Here is a 16,206-nt window from a genome sequence, read left to right as displayed (position 1 = left end):
TTTTTTCCTAGGTACTTCATCCACATTTGTCGTTCTATTAGATGTAATCTGTGTGTTTGAACAAAAGATAATAGTATAAGAAGAGCTGAACTGACTAAGAGTGTGATTCATTGATGAGGTGTGGGAAGCTGCACGGTAATCCATACCATACAGTTCCACTTCCCACACCGCATCAGTGAATCAGGGCATGTTATTACACAACACAATGTAGCTGAGCTTCTAGCTGTCTGGCAGGAAACATGATGAAATTCTAATTACCTCCAAAGATGCAGCCTCCTCAGTCACTCCTCTGTATATCTCCGATCTCTCCTCCTCTGTGAGAATAAAAGGCAGTCCTTTAAAGCGAGGATCCAGAGCAGAGGCTGTATGAAGGATCTTCTTCTCTGCCTCACTGCTGTACCTCTTCAGGAGATCTGTTTTGATTGCATTCTTGATCTCATGGGTCATGGCTGTGTCTCCCATGGTGTCTGTCATGCTCTGGAGTAGTTGTGCATTTAGAGGGGCAATGAGAGACACTGTTGGGTTGTGCTCTTCTGACATCAGCAAGGTTGCATCCTTCATTGGCTTTAATGCACTCACAGCGTCCTCTGCATTTGACACATCTGTTTCATTGAGAGTGCAGAGATCAGACTCTCCTTTTCTGACTTCTGGAGACAGCAAGGTGGCACAAACTGCAGGTTGTTGTTCTAAGAACCTCTCGACCATGTCATATGCGCTGTTCCATCTTGTTGACACATCAGTTATTAGCTTATGATTCTTCAGGCCCAGACATTTCTGTTTCTCTTTTAGACAGTGGCTTGCTCTAGTGCTGCGATGGAAGAATGTGGATATTCGTCGCACTCTGGCGAGAAGCCTGGAGAGCGTGGCCCCTTTCAGTGCCCGCTGACATGCAAGATCGAGTGTATGGGCAAAACATTTAACATGAGGAAATTTACCAACTTGAGCTGCAACTATCATGTTCGCCGCGTTGTCGGTCACAAGCACTACAGATTTATCAGACAGCTGCCATTCTTCCACAACATGAGACAGTAGCTCTGCCAGATGAGCACCTGTGTGAGACTCATAAATGGCTCTTGTTTGCAACACATGTGACAAGACCTGCCAGTCCTTAGTAACGTAATGTGCTGTTATTGTAACATAGGACTCCGTTGTGACTGACGTCCATGAATCACACGTTATTGCAAATCGACTGGCTTGGTTCATTGACGCAAGTACCTGAGCTTTGGTGTCGTGGTAGAGTGCAGGTATAACGTTTTCTGTAAAGTGCCTGCGTGATGGGATCTTATAACGTGGCTCTAGCGTCTTCACAAGGTAGCGAAACCCGGCGTTGTCCACAACTGAGTAAGGCCGTAGGTCTTTGGCGATGAAAGCTGCCACAGCTTTGGTTAGTTTCTTCCCTTTTTCTGAGTTGGGCAGATAAGTTGACAGTATGGCATCAATTCTTGGCTGATCTGGGTCTAGCAGTCTTTCCTTGGCAGTGGTGGCACTGCTGGTGGCGACAGGTGTTACTAACTCAGAGTGAAAACGGCTAACATGGTTTCTCAAGTTCGTAGTATTCCCTAGGTATTTAATTTTTGTGTGACAGGCTTTACATACGGCGTGTGTCTTGTCCAACTCACGCTTCCCTGTGTGTTCGTAAAATCCGAAATGTGCCCAGATGTTTGCTCTTAAAATGCTAGGTGCATTTTTTATCTCTCGATCTTTTTCTCCTTCTGCCATATTTACCACCATACTACCACGTATGTGACGGAGACGGATGACGTAAGTTGCCAAACTCTGTCAGTGTTTAAAAAAAAACGAAAAAAAAAAAACTTGTAAACTAAGCCGCAACAAATCAACCAAGCAACATCTTTCATAAAATATGACTGTCTGTCTGTCTGTCAGACTCCCTTCCTTGCATGCACTGAGCCAAAACCCCCGGGGCCCCCCCTTACCCCACAGCTGCCTGTGACAGTGACACTGACAGAGACCCCCCTCCCCCCACAGCTGAGCTGACTGCAGCCTGACACACTGACAGAGACCTGGGTGGATGTCTCACACCTTCACCAATCCCCCACAGCACTGACAAACACTTGAGTGAAAGTGAGTCCCCCCCTTGCCCAGACCCCCACACTGACAGAGACCTGGATGTCCCCCACACCTTCCCCAATCCCCCGCAGCACTGACAAACACTGAGTGAGTCCCCCCCTTGCCCAGACCCCCATAGCTGACTGACACTGACAGAGACCCCCAGGCCCCCACTGACACTGACTGACCCCCCTGGCTGCCAGACTGCCACAGCAGAACAGTACCCCCGGGCCCCGACCAACCGTCCCCTGTCCCAGGCCCCCCCCATCACAGACATCCCCCAGAGATACAGACGAGAGACCCCCATGAATGATTACACAATTATTTGTTCGGACATACCTGCTGTGTGACTGTGTGGGTTGTTGTGCACTGCATTGCAGAGAAGGACAGGTGCTGTGCTGCTCTCTGGGCTCTGTGGCGGGCGGCTGGCGTCACTGGCAGTGGCGTGGCGGCTGGGCCTCCAGGGCCTGTCGGCTACGGTGAGGTGAGGCTGGCGGCGCTGGCTGGCTGCGATGGGGACGCACTTGGGGCTCCTCGCTCCTGTGTGTGGACTCACTGGACTGGCGGCTTCTGGCTTGGATGGCTGGCTGGCTGGCTTCTAGGCCGCAGATGGGACGCCGATACACGCGGGGGATGTCTTGCTGCGCCTCGGCCCGGGTCAAAGAGGCGGAAGGGGAGGGGCGGAGCCTTTTTATTAAGCTCCCGCCACTAACCCACCAATCAGCTGCCGATCCTGCGATCTTGTAATTTTTTTTTCCCCTTGCGCGATAGGGTGTGGCCGCGGCTGATGACGTCATTTCGTATAATCGATTATGCCGGCAGCCCGCATTGATGCAGAATCGCGAAGGGTCGAATCGCGATGCATCGATCTTTCGATTATATTCCCCAGCCCTAATAGCCACATACAGAGGCCCAACATGCAAGGAGTACCGTCAGGTGTTCTAGGAGCATAAATTACACATATAATTTCATTACAACCTATCACACTTTTGAAGGCCCTGGAGCACCAAGACAATGGAAACCCTCATAAAATGACCCCATTTTGGAAAGCAAACACCCCAACACATAATCTAGGAGGCATGGGCTGCAGATAGGTACTCAGGTACTGTGATGGGTTGCAGACAGGTTCTCAGGTACACTGATCGGTTTCAGAAAGGTACTTGGGTACTCTGATGAGCTTCAGAGAGGTACTTGGGTATTCTGATGGGCTAGAGACAGGTACTCGGGTAATCTGATGGGGTGCAGATAGGTACTCGGGCACTCTGGGCTGGAGACAGGTACTCGGGTACTCTGGGCTGGAGACAGGTACTCGGGTACTCTGGGCTGGAGATGGGTACTCTGGGCTGGAGACAGGTACTCGAGTACTCTGATGGGCTACAGAGAGGTACTTGGGTACTATGAAGGGCTGGAGAGAGGTATTCGGGTACTCTAACTAGCTGTTACCGTAATCTCCTCCAGGAGCAGTAGGCTCGCGCTGGAGCTGCTTATGTGATCGGCTGTGATTGGACACAGCCAATCACGTGGTAAACGGCCAATTTCATTGGCTGTTTACTTTGATCGGGGATGGGCTCAGTCCAAGGGACGAGCTTCATCCCTGATCGCCGCGCTGCGCGCCCTCGGCGGACGCATTGGTGTATATGGAAAGTGAAACGGTTTTGTTATCACGTTATCCTTTAGAGTGTCCTTGGGGCGCAGAGCAATGCGCCCCGAACACTCCCACTGTTCCATTGGTTTTGTGTGATTGGTCCAAAGGACGTAGTAGGGCGGTGCTTTGAGCGGAACCACATCACTTCTGTCTGGTGTCACTGTCTTTTTCCTGCGGTGGAACATAGAGCCTGCCTGTAGCCTGACTGAGCCTCTGAGTAGCACACCAGTCATGCTCGCTGTCCCTGACTGATTCCCTCCCTGTGTGTTGCTGCTGCTGCTGTGCTGCATCTCGTGTGACTTGTCTCAGACTCAGTGTACTTCTGTTCTGGACTGGTAAGTGACTTTGCTGTCTGTGCTCTGTGGGATAGGTGATGGGGATGGGGAATATCTGAATATATTGCATTGGGCAATTCTTGTACTAATGGGGAATATCTGAGAATATATTGCATGGTGCAATCCCTGTACTAATAGGCAGAGGTGGGGGACTTGAGTGACATGACTTGACTTGAGTCAGACTTAAGTCACCAGTTTGAGGACTTGAGACTTGCTTGACTAAAATTAATAAAAGACTCGACTTGACTTTGACTTGGTATTCATAACTTGAGACTTGACTTTGACTTGAGACATATGACTCGAAATGACTTTACTTTTTTAAGTTATTAAATATTTGCATTTTCTCAAGATGTGTTAAAGCACAATTAATGTGCCTGTTATGTTTCTGACACCACAGTCACTTAAAACACCTCAGTGTGTTCTGATGTTTAGGACACTGGCTGTTTAACAATGGAAATACTTAACATGTTTTTAGTGATTGTGGTGTTGAAACATGACCGGGCGAAGAATTTTGAGCTGTTTGGGCATTCAAAGTGTTTCTTTAATATGCCAAGAAAAAAGCACTAAGCAGTTTTGTTAATGTTGAAAATAAAACAAAACCTTTCCTGACCACTGACTTTTAACTGATTTAAAGGTGAAAATTGGGGAAGATCAGTATTTTGACTTGATTTGTGACTTGACTAAAATAAATGACTTGACTTCACTTGCTTGACTTCTAGCAGGGACTCGACTTAACTTGCTTGCTTTTCGCACAGTAACTTGGGACCTGCTTGAGACTTGAACAAAACTGCTTAGTGCTTTTTTCTTGGCATATTAAAGAAACACTTTGAATGCCCAAACAGCTCAAAATCCTTCGTCCGGTCATGTTTCAACACCACAATCACTAAAAACATGTTAAGTATTTCCATTGTTAAACAGCCAGTGTCCTAAACATCAGAACACACTGAGGTGTTTTAAGTGCCCCATGCTATACATTTGTATATTACCCATTAGTACAGGAATTGCCCCATGCAATATATGAATATATAGCATGGGGCAATTCCTCTACTAATAGGTAATATATGAATATATAGCATTGGGCAATTCCTGTACTAATGGCCCATTAGTAGAGGAATTGCCCCATGCTATATAATCATATATTACCTATTAGTAGAGGAATTGCCCCATGCAATATATTCCAATATTCCCCATTAGTACAGGAATTGCCCGATGCAATATATTCATATATCCCCCATTACTAATGGGGAATGTCTGAATATAGTGCATGGGGCAATTCCTGTACTAATGAGGAATATCTGGACATATTGCATGGGGAAATTCCTGTACTAATGGGTAATATACAAATGTATAGCATGGGGCAATTCCTGTACTAATGGGGAATGAATAAATAGGTGCGCTAAATAATAAGAAATCACAATGTGTACATAACAAATATACAAACAAATGTAAATATACAAAATGTGCTTTTCTCAAATAAGGACCAAGGTGTCCAAAAAGTGATCTTCCACAATGACGTGAATAAAACCACGTGTATGAAGTGCACAAGGTGAAACCATAAAGTCCCAAAATTTCTGAAACAATCCAATCCAAATGGTGTTCTCAATAAAAAACTGTGAAGTCAATGAAAACTCAAAATACTGTGTCTTGTGCTCGTGACTAAAGATCCCGCCACCAAAGGGCTTGCCTCCTTACCAGAGATAATATATAAGTAGGCAGAAATTCCACTACTAGGATGGCAAAAAGGAGATATCTTAGAATAAGTCACCCCCGTGGTAAGATAAAGATGGCCTCTTACCAACTTCTGGGATAAAAAATGCACAGACAAAATCCACTGCTGCGAACTTCATGTATGGATCAATTGTCAGACGATGCAGTCCCGCTCCTGCTATCGGTTCCTTAATTCTTATGGCTTCCACAAATAAACATGTGTGGGGCAAAAAAAGAAGACCATAGCATAATACCCCGAGAATAAGTTTATTAAGAAAGGTGTTGCACTTACATTTGAAACAGGGGATGCGAGCGTTGTATGCAGTATTGTTACACAGGTCCCGGCTGCAGACCGGGCTTGTGTGTGACATCACGTGGCGGTGCGACACGCCTCCTCTCTAACGTCGTTTCCTCTCAACAGGCTTCTTCTGAGATAGGAGGGAGGTGCGCGCCGCCACGTCCGTCCTTAAGAAGCGTCAGGGTGATTACTACTTCCGGTGTCCGCAGTGTATGTATAGGCTGTGGACATAAATTAATTCCCCTATTTATCTCAAAACGGCTCCAGAATTGTACGATCTATAGGATTACACCTAATTAAGACCGGCATACCATTTCAGTATATTTTGCCAACGGTATATGTAAATGAGATCGGGACTCCGGATGTTTGCGATTTCCCAACTTCCTATCATGATATAAACATATAGGCAACTACAGGAAATTGGGGAAACAGTAGATATGGACAATATTGAACAATATTATGTCCTGTATTGTATAAATACAATCAATTCCTATAAAATAATTAGGTTAAAATTACATGTATTAAATATCCTAAAAAATATTAAAATACATATTAAATCTTTATTGGGCGTTAAAATGATAAAAAGTTAAAATCTAAAAGTGTAAAATGTATTAAAATTGAAAGACTAAACAAGGATTCAATTATTATTTATATGGGCGTTGATATCCCATTCGATGTTGTGTCCCCAGGGTCTAAAACATTTCAAAGATCTTATTATCCGACCAGCCGACAAGGGGGGAGGAATAGTGCTGTTGAAGAAAGAAGATTACATTGAAGAAATGAATAATCTTTTGGCAGACACTAACACCTATGAAATTTTAAGAAAAGACCCCACCTACTCTTATAAGAAGAAATTGAAGAGAATTGTTGAACAGGGCTTTGAAGATGGTATTTTAAACAAAAAAGAAAAAGAATTTTTAATACCCCTTGCTCCGAGACTCCCTACTATTTATTATCTCCCGAAAGTCCACAAAAGTCTTACAAAACCTCCCGGAAGACCCATTGTCAGCGGGATAGACTCCGTTACATCAAGGATCGGGAAATATATTGACCACTTCCTGCAACCGTTGGTCCAAGATACCCCAGCTTATTTAAAAGACACCACACAATGCATCCAAGAAATGAGACAATTAGACATCGAAGGAGAAGTACTACTTGTGACTGCTGATGTGGCGTCTTTATATACGATAATCCCACATGAGATGGGATACGAAGCGGTCAGTACCTTTTTAGATATTTATCAAGATATCCCGTTGGCACAGAAAAAGTTCATTTTAAATCTTTTAACATTTGGCATGGAACATAACTATTTTTACTATAATCAACGTTTCTACCTCCAACGCACGGGTGTAGCTATGGGAGCCAAATTCGCTCCTAGTGTAGCGAACCTCTTCATGGCTCTGTGGGAGGATCGCAATATCTTCTCCAACAGAGCCAAAGAGCTTGTATTTTGGAGGCGCTACATAGATGATACACTTTTTATTTGGAAAGGAACTCAAAAATCATTGCAAATTTTTATGGACCAGCTAAATTGTAATAGTTGGGGAATCAGATTTTCCTATGAATCGAGTCCTACATCCGTTAACTTTTTAGATCTCGTGATTTTAAGACATGGCTCAGGTTTTATCACTAAAACTTATTTTAAACCGACAGATAAGAATGGTTTTATCACCATGGACAGTTGCCACCACCCAAATTGGTTACGATCGGTCCCGAAGGGACAATTTAAAAGGATCAGGCGCAACTGCACACGTGAGTCGGATTTTAAAGAACAGGCCAATGTCCTAAAACAAAGATTTTTAGAAAAGGGTTACGAATCACGGATTTTGGACCAAGAAATAGAACAAATATGCCAACAGACTCAAGAAGATTTAATTGTACCAAAATCTGCCCATCCATCTAACAACTCCCAGTCTAAATTCGAGTTTGCCTTTGTCACCCGTTTTTCTCACAACTATAGGTGGCTTAACCATGTTTTTAAAAAACATTGGAGTATCCTCCAAGGGGATAGAATCCTCGGACCTTCCTTGCCTGACCAATCGAACATGATTTACAGGAAAGCCAGGAATCTAAAAGACCTTATTGCCAGTAATCCAGTGGAAAAACCTTTTAAATCCAAATTTTATCCGGACATGAAAGGATTTTATCCATGCAGAAATTGTCAGATCTGTAGAGAAGCAAAGACGATAAGAACTAATAAGTTCACATCCACCACTACCGGAAAAGAGTACGCTATTAAAGAATTTATCTCTTGCCACACTAAGGGAGTTATATATTTACTCCAGTGTGGTTGTGGCCAACAGTACATTGGGAGAACCATACGTACTGCTAGCATCCGGATAGGGGAACACCTTGCCAATATAAGAAAAGGGTTCCCAGGACATAGTGTCTCTTTACACTTCTCCAAATGTCATCACAAAAGTCCAAAAAACTTACTAATTACAGTGATTGAGAAATATACACCACATTTGAGAGGAGGTAACATGAAAAGATCCATTTTAAGAAGGGAAACCTTCTGGATCTATGAGATGAAATGTTTTAGACCCTGGGGACACAACATCGAATGGGATATCAACGCCCATATAAATAATAGTTGAATCCTTGTTTAGTCTTTCAACTTTACTTTCAATAGTTTTTATTGAATTTTCAGAAAACAAAAAATACAAAAACAAAGAGGCATCAAGAATATTGCAAGTGTACAGTCTGATACAACAGGAACAGAATACAATTAAATCAAATGTACCGCTGTGAAAATCACAAGCGAAAAACGATAAAATCCGCCCTTGCGAAACCCAACATACAGCAAAGAGGGGGCAAAGGGGAGGACGGGTTCTGGACGCATTAAATTGCATCAAACAGGGAATGTACAACCCAAGTGGAGGGGAAGGGAAGGTTGACCCTACTAGACAAGGCCCCCCCCATCCAGCAGCCCGCACCAGAGGACGTGCCCCTATAAGGTGGCGACACATCCGCCCCCTGAGCGGGAGGCCAGAGGCGAAGACCCTGCCCAAAATACCGGGTTGATACCATACCAAATTCGCAAGGTAGTCTTTCAATTTTAATACATTTTACACTTTTAGATTTTAACTTTTTATAATTTTAATGCCCAATAAAGATTTAATATGTATTTTAATGTTTTTTAGGATATTTAATACATGTAATTTTAACCTAATTATTTTATTGGAATTGATTGTATTTATACAATACAGGACATAATATTGTTCAATATTGTCCATATCTACTGTTTCCCCATTTCCTGTAGTTGCCTATATGTTTATATCATGATAGGAAGTTGGGAAATTGCAAACTTCCGGAGTCCCGATCTCATTTACATATACCGTTGGCAAAATATACATAAATAGGGGAATCTCAGAATCCTATCTCAGAAGAAGCCTGTTGAGAGGAAACGACGTTAGAGAGGAGGCGTGTCGCGCCACCATGTGACGTCACACACAAGCCCGGTCTGCAGCCGGGACCTGTGTAACAATACTGCATACAATGCTCGCATCCCCTGTTTCAAATGTAAGTGCAACACCTTTCTTAATAAACTTATTCTCGGGGTATTATGCTATGGTCTTCTTTTTTTGCCCCACACATGTTTATTTGTGGAAGCCATAAGAATTAAGGAACCGATAGCAGGAGCGGGACTGCATCGTTTGACAATTGATCCATACATGAAGTTCGCAGCAGTGGATTTTGTCTGTGCATTTTTTATCCCAGAAGTTGGTAAGAGGCCATCTTTATCTTACCACGGGGGTGACTTATTCTAAGATATCTCCTTTTTGCCATCCTAGTAGTGGAATTTCTGCCTACTTATATATTATCTCTGGTAAGGAGGCAAGCCCTTTGGTGGCGGGATCTTTAGTCATGAGCACAAGACACAGTATTTTGAGTTTTCATTGACTTCACAGTTTTTTATTGAGAACACCATTTGTATTGGATTGGATTGTTTCAGAAATTTTGGGACTTTATGGTTTCACCTTGTGCACTTCATACACGTGGTTTTATTCACGTCATTGTGGAAGATCACTTTTTGGACACCTTGGTCCTTATTTGAGAAAAGCACATTTTGTATATTTACATTTGTTTGTATATTTGTTATGTACACATTGTGATTTCTTATTATTTAGCGCACCTATTTATTCATTTCAATTTACACTATACACAGTTTAGGTAGCAGCTTTTGAGTTATCAGCGCACCCATTTATCACGACTAATGGGGAATGTCTGAATATATAGCATGGGACAATTCCTGTACTAATAGGTAATAGATGAATATATAGAATATGTCTAAGCTGCTGGAAACAAAAGTGAGTACACCCCTAAGTGAAAATGTCCAAATTGAGCCAAATTAGCCACTGGTGTGAATGGGGAGCAGGTGTATTAAATTTGGTGTTATCGTTCTCACTCTCTCATACTGGTCACTGGAAGTTCAACATGGTACCTCATGGCAAAAACTCTCTGAGGATCTGAAAAAAGAATTGTTGCTCTACATAAAGATGGCTAGGCTATAATAAGATTGCCAAAACCCTGAAACTGAGCTGCAGCACGGTGGCCAAGACCATACAGCGGTTTAACAGGACAGGATCCACTCAGAACAGGCCTCGCCATGGTCAACCAAAAAAGTTGGGTGCACGTGCTCAGCGTCATATCCAGAGGTTGTCTTTGGGAAATAGACGTATGAGGTTGAAGGGGTGGAGAGTAGTGATCGACCGATATCGTTTTTTTAGTGCAGATACCGATATTTTGGTCATCGGATATCGGTATCGGCCGATACTGGCTGATATTTTCGGACATTAACATTTTTTTTCTTTTTTTTTACAGGTACTCTGGTGGAGGAATCTGGGGGTCTAAAAGACCCCAAACCCCTCTTCTGCACTACAAAGCATTCAAAACGCCAAGTTTGGCTGTTTTAAATGCTCGCATTTTTTAAATTTGCCGCTGAGTACCCGGAAGTGATGTCATGACATCACTTCCAGGTTTTTACATGGAGACCCGATCAGAGCCGATTGCAGCTTTGATCGGGTCTTCTGTTCAGCGGCCGTGCAGGTAGGATGCCCGGGTCTCCCAGTGTGACGGGAGACCAGGACGAGCCGTGGAAGGCGGCGGGAGGGGGGAGACGTCCCCTCCCGCTCCTTGTAATGACAGACGAGTGTCTTCTCAGCCGCATCAGTTGTCATTACAAGAGAGACGACCTTCAGCTATGGACACCGGTACCGGGGTAATGCCTCTAGCTGCAGGCATCACTCCGGTACATGCACTTTCCCTAAATATCGGCAATATCGGTAATCTCAGGGGCCAATTCCGATATATCGGGGAAAGTGCATATCGGCCTCCGATATATCGGCATTGCCGATAATCGGTTGATCCCTAGTGGAGAGTCAGCCTGTCAGTGCTCAGACCAAACGCCGCACACTGCATCAAATTGTTCTGCATGGCTGTCATCCCAGAAGGAAGATCTAAAGATGATGCACAAGAAAGCCCACAAACAGATTACTAAAGACAAGCAGCCTAAGGACATGGTTTACTGGAACCATGTCCTGTGGTCTAATGAGAACAAGATAAACTTATTTGGTTCAGAGGGTGTGTGGCAGCAACCAGGTGATGATTACAAACACAAGTGTGTCTTGCCTACAGTTAAGCATGGTGGTGTCATGGTCTGGGGCTGCCGACACAGGGGAGCTACAGTTCATTGAGGGAACCATGATTGCCAACATCTACTGTGACATAATAAAGCAGAGCATGATCCTCTCCCTTTGGAGACAGGGCCGCAGGGCAGTATTCCAACATGATAATGACCCCAAACACACCCCTAAGACGACCACTGCCTTGCTAAAGAAGCTGAGGGGAAAGGTTATGGACTTGCCAAGCATGTCTCCTGACCTAAACCCTATTGAGCATCTGTGGGGCATGCTCAAAAAAGGTCTCTAACATCCACCAACTCCTTGATGTCATCATGGAGGAGTGGAAGAGGATTCCAGTGGCAGCCTGTGAAGCTCTGGTGAACCCCATGCTCAAGAGGGTTAAGGCAGTGCTGGAAAATAATGGCGGCCACACAAAATATTGACACATTGGGCCCAATTTGGACATTTTCACTAAGGGGTGTACTCACTTTTGTTGCCAGGTGTTTAGACAATTATGGCCGTGTGTTGAGTTCTTTTAAGGGGACAGCAAATTTACACTGTTATACAAGCTGTACACTCACTACTTTACATTGTAGCAAAGTGTCATTTCTTCAGTGTTGCCACATGAAAAGATATAATAAAATATTTACAAAGATTTGAGGGGTGTACTCACTTTTGTGAGATACTGTATATATTTATATATATATATATATATATATATATATATATATATACAGTACAGACCAAAAGTTTGGACCCACCTTCTCATTCAAAGAGTTTTCTTTATTTTCATGACTATGAAAATTGTAGCGTCACACTTCAAGAGGTAGTCACCTGAAATGGTTTTCACTTCACAGGTGTGCCCTGTCAGGTTTAATAAGTGTGATTTCCTGACGCCAACATGGCAGCATACACATGATATAGCTCCGCCCCTATATCCACCCACAGGACCTGTTTAAATCTATAAAAGTTTGACTGAGAGCAACCTCCCCATTCTCCTTTTTGTCCTCAAAAGATCAACACCTACAGACCATCATATTCAAGACAAAAGCTCTTACCTACCGACTATGTCGCAGTTCCGTCTGGGTTCAGCCTCTCCCAGGTCGAAGTCCTGCATCTTAGGCATGCCAATGGCGCCAACAAGGTGAGGAACCCCTTCTGGTGGTCTTCTGGGGTGAGGAGTTCTCTTGGTAGAGATAGTGTCCCTCTCATGGCTTCCATGTTGTGGGATCTGTTTATGGCAGCAGGGGCAGCATATCTCATGGTTCTTTCCTTCCTTTCCTTGATGTTTCTCTGTTAGGGGGGGCAGGGGTTTGCATCAAAATGATTTCCCTATATGTATATCAATATGTAGACTGTTATATAACATTCCCTGGTGATCTAGTAGCTGGTGTGTGCAAAAACTCAGTTTTGTATTCTTACTGCTAGTTGTATAGTTGAAAAAAGTCATTGTATGTTGAAAAGGTAATTCCCCTCATCCAAATTAACTTTATTATAAAAAGCTGGGAGGGGGGAGGGTCATGGCTATTTCAACAGCCTAATTAAACCTCCAGCCAACAAGGAAAAACATGTCCATAGGAACAGGACGCCAAGAAAGCAGCATGCCACGGACAGTCTACTAAAACAGGTAAGTGTCTTATGGGGGGATGTTAGAGGGGGATAGGAAATAGAGAGAAGGCAGTTTTTTTGTATTTTATGACTATTTAAAAAAAAAAAAAAAAAAGGGTTTCTTTGTGTGTGTGTGTATGTATATGTGTGTATGTATATATGTATGTATGTGTATATGTGTATATATGTGTGTATGTGTATGTATGTATGTATGTGTATATATATATATATATATATATATATATATATATAAAAAAATATATATATTTTTCCTTTTCTAGGGGTTTTTATGAAGGGGCGGTGGGAGGGGATAGTGATAAAAATATATAAAGGTTCAGTGTGTTGGTATAGATTTAAATAAACATAGGTGTTCATTTCATGTCAAAAGGTATCTTTGCATGTATATAGATAAAAAAATTATTAGAAATCTTTCCTCTTCCTTTCCTTTCCTCTCTATGACTATGCAGCCCCCCCTGCACCTTTCAGTATCCCATTTCAACATGAGCTTACCGCCACACACACAAGACCACCACCATATCAGGTAAAGAGCCAACATCGGGTAAGTAAGAAGAAGCGGGAAAAAAGAGTGCCCTATGCCCTGACGAGCGTGCCTTTTTATCTATTCAAGCCCCAGCCGCTCGCATTCCCGCTACACGAGGTCCAGAGCCTCTCTGGATCACCAAAGTGTCTCCAAAAAAAAAGGGCAGAAAGTGACTCCTTGAGTCCTGGCAGGCCTCAAGCACGAGGACGCAAATGCTCTCAAAAAAAAAAAAAAAAAGAAAAAACACAGCATCGCCACAGCGGGCGCAGCGCCCGAGAGGCAAATGCTGGTCGTGCAGAGATGACCCAATGGAGGGCAAATTAATGTGCAGTCCCTGCTTCAGACAGCTAGCCAGAGACCAGGAGCTTGAAAGCCAGCAAGTCTCAACCCTGCTGAAAAGGGTAGTTCAAGACTCAGTGGCGGAATTTTCGGGGCGCCTGGCGCAACCAATGGCAGGTGGGCAAGTCACGGCCCCCATAATGGCTCATGAGCCTACCATCCAGGCCTCCTCGGAAGAGGACTCCGGATTCAAATTTTTCATGGTTTCCCCATTTATAAAAGCCGTAAAGGCGGCACTGAAATGGGAGGACCCGGAACCCCCCCCCCCCCCAAAAGAAGGGGAAGACTTACTATCCCAGGCTGCAAAAGCAGGTCGATACCTTCCCTCTTAAGGCAGAAATAAGAGGTCTGTTTCAGGAAGAATGGGAGAAGGGAGAAAGAAGATCCGCTTCTTCCAGTAGACTCCAGAAGCTATACCCCCTCACAGAAGAAGACGGGGCGTCATTATCCAATCCACCTGTGGTGGATGCGGCAGTCACCAGACTGGCCAAAAAATGTAACCCTCCCAATGGAGGATTCCTCCTCCTTCAGGTATGTTCCAGACAGGCGTATCGACACTGACTTAAAAGGAGCCTACCTTGCAGCAGGTAGCGCCTGTAAACCAGCATTAACATCTGTGGCAAGCACCATAAGAGTATGGACGCAGAATTTGGAATGTGCCATCAATAGCCAACTGCCGAAAGACCAGATCCTTAAAGCTCTGGATGAAATTAAACTTTCCGCAGACTTCAAAGGGGAAGCCAATCAATAAAAACGTTTTTTACTTCACCCTTATTTGTGCCTTTAAAGTCCATTCAACTTCTCCCAATGATTCGATATTCAAAGGGGCAGCGGAGATAGATATTATTAGGTGGTCCGCCAGAGCAATGCTCAGCTCGGTGACAGCCAGGAGGGCCCTATGGCTAAAACCCTGGGCGGCAGACCCTTCATCGAAGCAAAATTGCTGCAAGCTTCCCTTCGAAAGGGAAAGCCTTATTTGGCCAAAATTGGAGACGGCCATCTCCAGAGTCACGGGCGGAAGGTCGGGCCTTCTGCCCCAAGACAGAAAAACCAGGAGACAGAGGGGACGACCCTCCAGAGTGATACCCAATTATTTCCGGGCATACGGGAACTCTCGGTACAACGGAGACTCTGGAAGGAACTGGAGAGGCACTCACTCCACCTTCTTGAGAAATCAAAGAAACAAGGCCCCTACAAACCCCCTGCCTCCCAGAAACCCTTTTGACGCCAAACCAGTCCAGAGGGAAACGGTCGGGGCGCGATTGCGCAGATTTGCCCAAATCTGGCAGGAGCATTGTCAGGACCGGCGGGTGCAGTCCACAGTTCGGCAGGGCCACTATTGCCCATTCAAGCAGCACCCCCCGAATATTCCTTTACCCGCACCAAGACATCAGTCTCCCTCAAAAATGTCAGCACTGCAGGAGTATATCAATATCCTGCTGGATCAGGAGGCGATTGTAGCAGTTCCCTCCTATCAGAGGTTTACCGGGTTCTACTCGCCTCTGTTCCTGGTCCAGACAAAAAAAAAAAAAAAACAGGAGGTTTCAGGCCAGAAATAGACCTCAAGAGGTTGAACCAGTTCATCAGGTTGGAGAGGTTCAAAATGAAGTCCCTCAACCCGATAATTTTAAATAATCCAGCCAAGGGACTGGATGATCTCAGTGGGTCTACAGGACGAATATCTGCACGTCCCAATACACAAAGCATATCAAAAGTTCCTCAGGTTCGCGTTAGGGGAAGACCACTTTCAATTTGTCTGCCTCCCCTTTGGGCTGTCAACGTCCCCGCGAACCTTTACCAAGGTACTAATTGCAGTCTTGGCCCCCCTCAGAGAGAAGGGGCTCAGGGTCCACCATTTTTTGGACAATATTATTCTTATAGCCCAAAATTTAGACCTCTTACTACAGCAAAGAGACTTACTTTGGCCACCCTAAGGACATCCGGCTGGATAGTAAACCTACAGAAAAGCCAGCTGGAACCTACGTGGAAAATGGTCTACCTGGGAGCCCAATTTAATACCCAAGAGGCCACAGTCTTTTTAC

Source organism: Pelophylax lessonae (assembly GCF_965119305.1).
Source record: "Pelophylax lessonae genome assembly, chromosome: 1".
Lineage (NCBI taxonomy): Eukaryota > Metazoa > Chordata > Amphibia > Anura > Ranidae > Pelophylax > Pelophylax lessonae.
The sequence above is the reverse complement of the archived record's forward strand: the minus strand, read 5'-3'. Positions refer to the sequence as shown.